Consider the following 12530-nt stretch of genomic DNA (forward strand, 5'->3'; position numbering starts at 1 on the left):
TTTGTTTATTATTACTGACAAATGTCACTTAAATGTTAAATCGATAAGTATTACCAACTGAAAGAAAAATAAACTCTTTTTTTTCACGAGAAGATGTCGCCAACGTATGTGTGTGGAAGCTTTTCACTTTTTGGAAAGCTTTTCACTTTTTCACTTTTTGGAATTTTTTTAAAAAGTGCCCATTGTAGTTATGGCCTTAAAGGCTTAACTACATTGGCCACTTTTTGAAAAAATTTCAAAAAGTGGAAAAGTGAAAAGCTTTACAAAAAGTGAAAAGCATTGACTTAATATATATGGACTGCTAGAAGCATATTCAGGTTGGTTCCACTTGTTTCTTCGCGATACTAGCGCCTTAAAAAAAAGCGGAGAATAAGTGCAACATTTTTGACGAAGTGCGAAAGGAACAAATATAGAAAAACAGAGAAAGCACTACCTTTTAACGACAGATGTCATTCACTAAAAGTTTCCTCTTTTCGCCGTCTAAGGTTATACCGCTAGTAGAGCTAGAAAGATGTGGAATCATTTTTTTTCAATTTTTGTATGGAAAAGTCAAACGACTAGCAGTCCATATATAGTAGGTCAATGGTGAAAAGCTTTTACACACATACCGTAGCGACATCTTCTCGCGAAAAAGAGTTCATTCAATTTTTTTTGGAGCTGGTAACACTTATGAATTTAAGTGACATTAATGGCGTTTTTAATTGGCAATCTGGAAGCAAAAAAAAGCAATCTGAAAGCGTTCAATTGGGCAAAACTGATGTCGAATTCCTTTCAATTGAAAAATCGAATTTTCGGCGATCTCGAACCGAATTTTTTCTGAAAATCATGTTCCATAGAAAAAAATTTCGCCTCAAACGAAGCAGAATTCGAATTTTTTTTAATCCCTCTTTTTTGAGAGATTTACACGGATTTGCACACACACTTGGAACATTTGACATTTCTTAAACGTCAAGCTGAAAGTTTTCTTGTTGTTGTTTGTTTATTTGAGAACACCAACTTCAAATAAAGAGTAAATTTTAATTGAATATTGTATTTTTATTGCGGAAAAATATGAAATAAATAAAAAGAAATCAATGTGCGATCAAAATATATATTTTTTCCTGGCATAGTTCTTGTGAAAAAGTCAAATTACTGTGACTTTTCTTCTCGTAACTGTGGTCAAAAAATTTTTTCTCTGTAAAACCACAGCATACGGCCAAAATAATAACCTTCTACCTCATCTTCACTCAGATTTTAATAATAACTGCAATTTTCCTTTGATTCTGATTAAAATAAATTTATATTACCGAAGAAAATAAACAAAATTATTGATCAAAGGAATCTCTGGTTTTATTTTGCAGAAATTGTTTTGGTTTCAGCTTGACGTTCGTGTAAAAATTGTTGTCAAATGACACACATACAATCGCAAATAGAATTCGGTCTGTTTTCATGTTCCTTTTTAACACCAAAAATTCGATTTTTTTGAGGCGATTCAAAAAATTGAAAGGAATTCGACATGACAGTTCTGATTCTGAAAAAAAGAGAATTTCTCTTCTGGTTTTAAAAACAGAATCAGAAGCAGAATCACTCAAACATTCATAGAGCAGCACAAATGTTTGCAGCATAAAAACAAATGAAATTTGGCGCGAATACACGTATATGTGACACAAGTCAAACTCAACCAATACATTCACACCAAACATCAGATTCTTCGGAATAAAAAAAAACTGTTCAATTGGGATTCCGAATCGAAGAACAATTCCGGATTGCCAATTAAAAACGCCATAAGTATGTTCAGCGAGGATTTTTCTAGATCAGAACAGGACAGGACAGCACAGTTTCGTGAGAAACGTCAGATCATGATCAAGAGATAAATAAACCAGTTTAAAAAAAAAAAAAAACAAGAATACAAAAAAAAACTCGTTTGTCCTATTCCATATACCTACCACGCAACACCAGATACCATACATTGCGAACGTGCGAGAGATCCATTTCCTGTATCCTCTCATTTTCGCAAAAAAAATACAACACTTTGCATGCGCGATGAGCTTGCCTGGCGCCAATCCTTTTTTATGGAAAAACCTATGTACAAACAATATGTAGAATGTAGATACCTAAGTTCATCTTATTCTTTATACCACCAAACAACCACTCGACAGAGCGAGTGCGAGAGATCATGTAGAAACAAAATAGAAGATAATAAAGAGAGAGAGATACAACTAGCGCCAGCGGAATTTGTTTAAACTACAAATTCCAATACATACGCATTCCATGAATTTCTGAGGAAAAAAATGGAAAGTAGACTCTTTTTCAAAAATTAATTGTAAGAAAACTATTATAGCAATTCTTGTTTTCTAACTTGATATTGATAGAAAAAATAATGAAAAAAAATAAAAAAAATATAACAAAAAATCTAAAAATTCTGGTTTCTTAGTACAGTTTATTGTTTTTGGGACTACTTAAAAAGCGATTGGAGGGTTACAAAATAATATTTTCCAACAAAATATAGCTTTACTCCATAGTCAATAAACTAAGCTTTTAAATAAAATAAAAATCAAAATCATACTTTGAAAAACAAAGAAATTAAACCACTTTGTTTTAAAAAAGTTAAGAAAAAATGACTTTTTAACTTTTTTTTGTTGTTTAAGACCTTAAAACTTAATATAAATTTCTTAAAATAATCAATGTGTTAGTATTTGAGTTGAGGTACTTATTTCTTTTTATTTCGATGAATTTTTATTAATAATTGCAGAAGTTACACATGTTCAAACATTCTAACATAAGGAAAAATAGCTTCAGTTTCGATTAATTTTTTTCTATGAAAAAATACATTTTTAGTTTTTCAAAATAGTTTTACTCCGTAGTTTGATTCAATCTCAATCCAAAATAGAAATAAAAAAATAAAAATTTTAGTCTAACTAAGAAACAAACCAATGTCTTTCAGGGTTTCAGGTCGTTCTAAAACAACGAAAATTTTATCATGTTTTGTTCTCTCTTCATTACAAGTGCACAAATTTGGAAATTGTAGGAATGAAGATATTTAGCCTTGTTTATTATCTAAATAATAAAATTTATTTCATTCAATTATCTTTAAAAATGTGAAAGTTATGCACCGATTTGTAAACGATAGCCCGATTTTTACGTGGTCCACTCAGCCTTAATCCAATACGGTATCACTTAATTGTATCCTTATTTAAGTCTGAATGTTAAAAAATAATTGACGAATTGTTAATGTTTCATAAATTAATTTATCAATAAGTCCAGCTACGTAAAAACAGAATATAAAGAGGTTTTTTAGAAAAAAGCCGTTTTGGTTTTTTGTTAATTTCTCGAAAACGACAACATATTTTTGAATCTGGTTTTCTGTTTCTGTTTAAAAATAAATAAAAGCATCGAATTTTAATTTTAAATTAGTACTTTATTACATGAAATTTTGAAAAAAAGTAGTTTGAAATTTTTTTTTTCCAATTTTTTTTTCAAAATTTTGTTTTTAAAAATTAATTTTTCAAAAACTGTGCCATAAAATGGCTTTGTTTACAAATTTTGTAAAAGACTAATGTTTTGGCTTTAATAAAAAAAAGTATAGCACGTTATTGTAAGTATAACCGTTAATTTTTAATAATTTTTTTCCAAATTAAGTCAATTTTTTTTAAATTGCCCCTCCCCGCTACACGAAGGGGAATAGACCCCCCCTCCCATAAGATTTTTTTTAATCTTGACCTAACCTACACGCTCTAGCTTTTTGGCACATTACTCCTGAGTCCTGAATCACCCTGTATATCACCTATAGCGAGTGCAAAGCCTTGCTTGCGTCGCCTGTAGTTTGGACAACAAATATGTACGTCTTCTCTGGATCGGACGAGATGAACATCCGCATGTGGAAGGCCAGAGCATCGGAAAAACTTGGCTTGGTCAGACCACTTGAACGATCCAACTTTAACTACCAGAATACTTAGAGAAAATGAGTATACGAGTCCATGGGATATGGAACCCATCGATGAAAATAGTTTCTGGAGTTGATGCAAAATATAAAAGCTTGTAAGTCAAAATAGATGCAAGATTAATAATTGAATCTTATTGATTAAATTTGATACACTCCTTTTTGGATATCTGACAAGTAAAGAATCAGCGTATTGGATACATGTATAAAGGTCATAAAATTCCACCACAACCTAAAAATTCCGAACACCTCCTGTTAATACTCAGAATCCAGCATAGTTAACACCTCCACAGCAACAGCAAGAGCATCAAAAACAGATCAATCCAAATCAAACAATTATCTTGCAAAGTGCCGGAAGATTAAAGGACGCCTACGCTATCGACATTCAATCCCAGTACAAAGAAACGAGCACAAAGCTGATATTTTCGTTTGTTATTCCATAATTTATAAAAAAAAAACAAAATATATCATTGAAAATTTGTTTAGATTATTATTTAGAATTGTTGTCGGCGGAAAGCAAAATTGTTCTAAATCCACTGCTTACCTAAAATGAGATAATGATGCAATTTTAGTAATATGAGGGTGCTCTTTCCGAATTTGAAAATCGTTTTTGTCTAAGAAATTTCTTCAGCAGATAATATAATTTAATGGTACATCACATTATAAAAACAGCCAAGCAGCCTTCTGAAAATGAGACCCGAGTATTCTTGATTGTTCTAAGTCCCATCATATTTTCTTCTAAGTCCACTTTTTATTTAAGGAAAGTGCGTACTTGTATAGGAATTGTTCTATAAATCCAAGTTTGGGTTCTTAGTTTTTAAAAATATTAAAAAATAGTATTTATTTACTAATGAAGAAAGTTTGTATCGTTTCTTCAAAAGGGAAGACCAAACTTTATAAAAAACATAACTTGAACTACCGAGGAGCAAAAAAATATCACTCTCAATCAATTTGAAACTTAAAAATCGCTCCCTGTTAAATTTGCTTTTTGTGACTTAGAACAATTTTGCTTTCCGCCGCTTATATGTGGTCATCATAATTCAAATACGTAACCATATGATCAATGGTATCTGAATCAACGAAATCCTTATCACGCCTTTCAGCTTTATTCCAAAGTAGAATTGGACAAGTTCTCGTATTGCACGGGTCCGAACCTATAAATACGTAGCAATACGAAAAAAATAAACAATTTCCAAAAACCAAACATGGCATAAATTCAAAAAAAATGTTTACCGATGTTTCATGTTCGCTTACTTGTGATGGTTCCCATATTAATCTGTCTTCATTTTCAAAAGAAAACATAAAACTAATCAAAATAAACTCTGAATGAATTTTTAGCTGACAATCAAATTTAATTTTCCGTGTTAACTTCTGATTAACTTTATTCAATAAATTAAATATTCACCTATATTTACAAAACAAAAAATTTAAACGTATCATTACTTGACTTGGCCTTCTCGTTAGCACCATGAAAAAAATGGGCTTTTTTATTGGAAGCGCTGGGTAAACGAGGTTAATCTGCTTTTCGGTTCACTTCTGAAAAATTAAATAAAAATTTTACTAAATACTTGAATTTTGAAAAGAAGAAAAAGGAAACAAAAATTTACTTTTCAATGACCACTGCTGGCATTTGGACTAGTTGAACGGGAGATTTACCGTCCTTGAGGCTTGAGTTAAATTTAAAATTTTTCCCCGCATCACAGACATTTGACGTTAATACAATTTTCTATCGAATCCTTTGTCTTGCTAAAATTTTTTCATTTTGAAATAAAGCCAAAAAAAATTTGTAATTTAACTTATTGATAACAAAATAAATTAAATTCATCCAAACCTTAAACTAATACATTGCACAGTTCCTCTACAAAATTCATATCGGATAACGAAGGAAGGACAAGTTGTTTGGTTTCTTCACTAAAAGGCAACCACGCGTAATGGTATGGATATGCACGCCATGAATCTGAATGTTTAAATGGAAATGTAAAAGCCAGTCCATTTTAATGGATATATATATATATAAATTACTAGCTGACCCGGCGGACTTCGTTCCGCCTTTCCAAGTATTTGTTTTCAAATTTTAGCCCTGTAATGTGTTAAACTTTTTCCGGTTCACTCGGTTCGGTTGATATGTGGAGCACAAATAAATTGACTACAGCGCAACCTACAGCCCAAATAACATTTTGTGGTTAAAAAGCGGAAAATAAACCGGATATTTACTCTGGTTATTTAACGGATAAGTTACAAAACTCGTTAAAAAAATGTCTTAAAGACGTTCCAGAAACGTCTCCACAACCGAAAATGGTCAGTTATTTTTTAACTTCGTCTAAATCGGGTTTTTAAAAAACCCACTTTTTTCTACAAATACTGGGTTTTTAAAAACCTAGATTTTACGGTTATTAAATAACTGTTTATTTTAAGTTAAAGAAGAACTTGAAATAAACCATTTACGGCTATTTTATGACCGTTTACAAACCGTTATTATACAGTTTAAAAAAAAACCTGTACTGAGTTATTTGACGGTTTTTTTATAACCGTTTTACTACGGTTATTATAAAACCTGTAATTTACGTTATTACAGGTTTTTTTGAAACCTGTAATATAACAAGTTCTTATAAAACCTGTTTTAAACGTTATTTTACGGTTTTTATTATAACCTCTTACCTATAGGCAGCGTTACCGTTAAGCGACTTTAGTCGCTATTAGCGACCTTTTTGAAGCCTTAGCGACCAAGCGACGACTTTTTATTTAAAGCGACCTTTTCACTAATTTCATAATAGCGACTTTTTTTTTTCTTTCTAAAAATTTATTTCTTTTTTAATTCTGAACATTTAGAGCTTCAAATTTGTGTTTCTTTTTTCGTTCTGAACGTATTCTGAGCTTGTTCAGAGCACCATCGATGGACTCAGAATAAAATAACTGAGCAGACCGAGTTGAATGCTGAACACAAGCATTTAGCGAGTGAAATTGAAAAAAAATTTCAAAACTAATAATATAATAATCGGTCTAGTTTTTTTATTTTTAAATTTTATTTCTTGTTTCTGTAAAAGTAAATTACAAGTAAATAGACAAATGTTCAGGTGTGTTTCAAATATAATTCTGAGCGCTCAGAACAAGCTTTGTTCAGAGGCTATTCAGAGCGTGTTCAGAATGTTCTGGCTCTGTTCAGAGCTTTTTTTTGAGTTATAAAAGAAAAACGCCTACCCATAAACTCATCCATTTCCATACCCACCACCACAGTACACAAACACATAATAAGATAATATCTTCCGAACGTTGTTAAAATTTGCTTGTCAAAAATGGGCACCAATCTGTCAGGTCGGCCTTTAATTTTAATATTTCAATAGCAGTAAACAGGAAGTTTGTTTTTGTTTTAATTTATAAAATGTCATTTGAAACAATTATAAATAGAAAAATAACAAATTTTCTTTGTTTTTCTTGTCGAAAAACATTCGGTTTTTGTGCGATTTTCTACTTTTATTTAAAACAATTAAAAATAACGGTCATTGGTCGAAGATATTACGCGTATAGCCGAACAAAAAGAGGGAGTTTTCAATGGAATTTGAAAATGAAAAAATGTGTTGGAAAGCTTGAAGGCCTTTTTTCATTTAATATTTTATTTTTGTTCAAATTAAATGTTTCAAACTTCAAATGTTACGGGCCAAGCGTAGCTTTCAACTAAATTTAAGTTCCTAAAATGAAGACTGTTTTTTTAGTTTATAATTTTGTTATTATTTTTGTTGTTAGTAAAAAATTTGTTTCAAGACAACTTGTGTTTATTTTTCTATGTAAAAACATATGAAAACGGTTTAGCGACTTTTTTTTTGTCAAATAGCGACTTTTTCGACAAAAAAGCGACTTTTTTCAATTTTTCAGATTAGCGACCTTTTTTTTCTGAAAGCGACTTTTTAAGCGACCTTTCAAAAATTTTCAACGGTAACGCTGCCTATAGGTTTTTATAAAACCTGTAATAAACGTTATTTGACGGTTTTTTTTATAACCGTTTTCCTCCAGTTTTTTTAAAACCCGTAATAAACGTTGTACAGGTTTTTATAAAACTGTTAAAGTTCTTTCGATGACGTTTTATTGAAACAACCGTTTAGATTAATGGTTACAATCGGACTCTCTGCAGTTCCATAGACCAACCTGGAACTTCTTTATGAACTTCCAAAATGCATTACTCAGCTTTGACCTACTGAGTTGCATTCTGGAAGTTGGCTTGGCCCAATGAGCGTTGCGTCACATTAAGTGTGACACACAACTGCCATTCTGCATAATTAGTATGCAGTAGGAACAGTGGGTTAGGTTGTAAGGTAATGTGGGCATAACATTCCTCCCCCCTTAGGAAGCTCAAGCCAGGTCTCTGGAACTGGAGTGTTTTTCTTTATTTAATTCTTACAGCTTAATTCTAACAACAATTTACAATTAATTCTTTTTTTTGTTTATTTAAAAAAGGTTAAATAAAATCCTTTTTTTTTAACAGTGCTTATGTTGTATCTTTTTTTTTATCTTTTAATTTCATACAACTAACATGTTTGTATTTCTCTTTCTGTAAATTTCTTTTTTTTTTATTTAATTAATTAGTTAATATTTTGAATTAATTTAAATTTATATTTTTGCTCGGTCAGTTTGTTCAAGTTTGGTGTTGTTTAACGGCTTGCTGCGGAGTCGATGATTGTCGTTTCCATGTAGGTACTGAATTATTAGCCTTGACTTCAGTCTGCTTCAACTCGGGAGAACCAATTGCCATTTCTATATCTAAAAACATGGCATAAATTCAAAAAAAATGTTTACCGATGTTTCATGTTCGCTTACTTGTGATGGTTCCCATATTAATCTGTCTTCATTTTCAAAAGAAAACATAAAACTAATCAAAATAAACTCTGAATGAATTTTTAGCTGACAATCAAATTTAATTTTCCGTGTTAACTTCTGATTAACTTTATTCAATAAATAAAATATTCACCTATATTTACAAAACAAAAAATTTAAACGTATCATTACTTGACTTGGCCTTCTCGTTAGCACCATGAAAAAAATGGGCTTTTTTATTGGAAGCGCTGGGTAAACGAGGTTAATCTGCTTTTCGGTTCACTTCTGAAAAATTAAATAAAAATTTTACTAAATACTTGAATTTTGAAAAGAAGAAAAAGGAAACAAAAATTTACTTTTCAATGACCACTGCTGGCATTTGGACTAGTTGAACGGGAGATTTACCGTCCTTGAGGCTTGAGTTAAATTTAAAATTTTTCCCCGCATCACAGACATTTGACGTTAATACAATTTTCTATCGAATCCTTTGTCTTGCTAAAATTTTTTCATTTTGAAATAAAGCCAAAAAAAATTTGTAATTTAACTTATTGATAACAAAATAAATTAAATTCATCCAAACCTTAAACTAATACATTGCACAGTTCCTCTACAAAATTCATATCGGATAACGAAGGAAGGACAAGTTGTTTGGTTTCTTCACTAAAAGGCAACCACGCGTAATGGTATGGATATGCACGCCATGAATCTGAATGTTTAAATGGAAATGTAAAAGCCAGTCCATTTTAATGGATATATATATATATAAATTACTAGCTGACCCGGCGGACTTCGTTCCGCCTTTCCAAGTATTCGTTTTCAAATTTTAGCCCTGTAATGTGTTAAACTTTTTCCGGTTCACTCGGTTCGGTTGATATGTGGAGCACAAATAAATTGACTACAGCGCAACCTACAGCCCAAATAACATTTTGTGGTTAAAAAGCGGAAAATAAACCGGATATTTACTCTGGTTATTTAACGGATAAGTTACAAAACTCGTTAAAAAAATGTCTTAAAGACGTTCCAGAAACGTCTCCACAACCGAAAATGGTCAGTTATTTTTTAACTACGTCTAAATCGGGTTTTTAAAAAACCCACTGGGTTTTTAAAAACCTAGATTTTACGGTTATTAAATAGGGTCAATGTGGGTAAATGTAAACAGGGGTAAATGAAAACATGGCTCATAACAAGCTTCAGTTAAATCTATTTGATGCATACATAAGTACAAATCGCGGACGCATGTATCTTTTAACTTATACGTCAAGCTCATTGCTGTCAAGAGAGAATTCATTCGACGAGCGTATTTTCCGTGAAAGATAATTTTTTAAAGTGCCAAACAAGTCGTTAGTCTTTCAGAAAAATTAAATATTTTTGCAGATTCAATAAAGTCAGTATAATTTGCAAATATTTTTTTGTTTTTAATTTTGATGTAGATTCTATGTGATACAAGCAAATTTTAAAATACAGGACATTTATGTCGATTTGCATGTGTTTACATTTACCCCAGAATATTTTTCATAATGGGTAAATGTAAACAACGTATTCTGGGGGTAAATTTAAACATACATTTTTGGTGAAATTATTGGTTTTAATAAAAATAACATATTTTAAGTCAATTACTACTGCTAAAGTGCCGCGGAGTCACATTTTAAAGTAGCCAACACCATCATTTTCAGTGGATGATGTTGCAAAATCGGCCTTTGACGTAAAAAAACAAAAAATATTACGTTCAGAGCTGCTCAGGATGCATATTGGGCGCCTATATAAAGAATCAAAGGAAGAAAACAAAAACTTTTATTGGAATTTGAAAAAGTTTTTGTCAAATACCTTCTTGAACGTTTTTCAAGTTGTTATCCATATGATAAAGAGGAAATTCTAAATTTTATACCACCGTTTACATTTACCCCGAATTTGCAAAAAAACACAAACATGGTGGGGTATTTGTAAACATGCCATATTTGACAGTAATGTAAACAATTTGGAAAATATTTGTTTATATTTATAAAGAAGAATTGCCATCATTTCATATTTGCATTTGAAGATACCATTCAAGTTGTTCCGTGAAAACATAAAAAATCTAAAGTCGAAAGAAAAAAAAGACATGAAATTGTTTACATTTACCCACATTGACCCTAACTGTTTATTTTAAGTTAAAGAAGAACTTGAAATAAACCATTTACGGCTATTTTATGACCGTTTACAAACCGTTATTATACAGTTTAAAAAAAAACCTGTACTGAGTTATTTGACGGTTTTTTTATAACCGTTTTACTACGGTTATTATAAAACCTGTAATTTACGTTATTACAGGTTTTTTTGAAACCTGTAATATAACAAGTTCTTATAAAACCTGTTTTAAACGTTATTTTACGGTTTTTATTATAACCTCTTACCTATAGGTTTTTATAAAACCTGTAATAAACGTTATTTGACGGTTTTTTTATAACCGTTTTCCTCCAGTTTTTTTAAAACCCGTAATAAACGTTGTACAGGTTTTTATAAAACTGTTAAAGTTCTTTCGATGACGTTTTATTGAAACAACCGTTTAGATTAATGGTTACAATCGGACTCTCTGCAGTTCCATAGACCAACCTGGAACTTCTTTAAGAACTTCCAAAATGCATTACTCAGCTTTGACCTACTGAGTTGCATTCTGGAAGTTGGCTTGGCCCAATGAGCGTTGCGTCACATTAAGTGTGACACACAACTGCCATTCTGCATAATTAGTATGCAGTAGGAACAGTGGGTTAGGTTGTAAGGTAATGTGGGCATAACATTCCTCCCCCCTTAGGAAGCTCAAGCCAGGTCTCTGGAACTGGAGTGTTTTTCTTTATTTAATTCTTACAGCTTAATTCTAACAACAATTTACAATTAATTCTTTTTTTTGTTTATTTAAAAAAGGTTAAATAAAATCCTTTTTTTTTTAACAGTGCTTATGTTGTATCTTTTAATTTCAATACAACTAACATGTTTGTATTTCTCTTTCTGTAAATTTCTTTTTTTTTATTTAATTAATTAGTTAATATTTTGAATTAATTTAAATTTATATTTTTGCTCGGTCAGTTTGTTCAAGTTTGGTGTTGTTTAACGGCTTGCTGCGGAGTCGATGATTGTCGTTTCCATGTAGGTACTGAATTATTAGCCTTGACTTCAGTCTGCTTCAACTCGGGAGAACCAATTGCCATTTCTATATCTAATCGCACAAGATGCAATTGCTTAAGCTTCTAACACATTTTTATTATTGAAGTATAACAACAATTCTGGGTTGATGATGTTGAAGTATAAACATCTTCGAAGGGTATTGATTTATTTTATCGAAGTTGAATGTTTCCAGAAGGTATTTTAAGCAGGACCGGGATCGCCGACATCAGCACTGTTGCCTATTAGGTGACTGTTGTGCAGTTCGACATGTTATCTCGGCTTTGAGTTAAACTACATTTCAACTAATACGGCTGAGCTTGCCATCTAGTATGTTGATGATTGTAACTACTTCAATTCGAGTAAAATATCCCTTAGATCTTACAGCTTCCTGGCATGGGTGAAACATCATTGTGGTTAAATGTGGTAGCTTTTATGTGAGCAATAGTGTGTGTTTGAGGCAGAGATAAAGATAGGCGGTTCCCCTCCCCACCTGGAACTCAATTTTGTATCTCTAGTACTGGCAGAACATTTTATGTACATTGTACAGTCCACAGCACCTTTCCCAAACATAAACTTCGTGGCCATTCATTTTAAAGTTTTAAAGTATTTAAATAACAATTTCAATTTAAATTTAGTTCTACTTTACATAATAGTTTTTAATTAATAT

General features: G+C 31.3%; 2 long non-coding RNA genes across 2 annotated transcripts; both read right to left on the reverse strand.

Moving 5' to 3' along the window:
• Positions 1 to 5235: 5235 nt before the first annotated feature.
• On the reverse strand, positions 5236 to 6077 carry LOC129920614 (uncharacterized). Its single transcript, XR_008773276.1, has 3 exons — positions 5751 to 6077; positions 5527 to 5665; positions 5236 to 5455 (listed from the first exon to the last, which is right to left on the reverse strand). It is a non-coding gene; the product is annotated as an uncharacterized LOC129920614 (long non-coding RNA).
• A 2804-nt stretch (positions 6078 to 8881) lies between these two features.
• On the reverse strand, positions 8882 to 9498 carry LOC129920615 (uncharacterized). The gene is made up of 3 exons (XR_008773277.1): positions 9306 to 9498; positions 9082 to 9220; positions 8882 to 9010 (listed from the first exon to the last, which is right to left on the reverse strand). It is a non-coding gene; the product is annotated as an uncharacterized LOC129920615 (long non-coding RNA).
• Between the last annotated feature and the right edge of the window lie 3032 nt (positions 9499 to 12530).

The sequence above is a fragment of the Episyrphus balteatus genome, chromosome X (assembly GCF_945859705.1).
Source record: "Episyrphus balteatus chromosome X, idEpiBalt1.1, whole genome shotgun sequence".
Classification (NCBI taxonomy): domain Eukaryota; kingdom Metazoa; phylum Arthropoda; class Insecta; order Diptera; family Syrphidae; genus Episyrphus; species Episyrphus balteatus.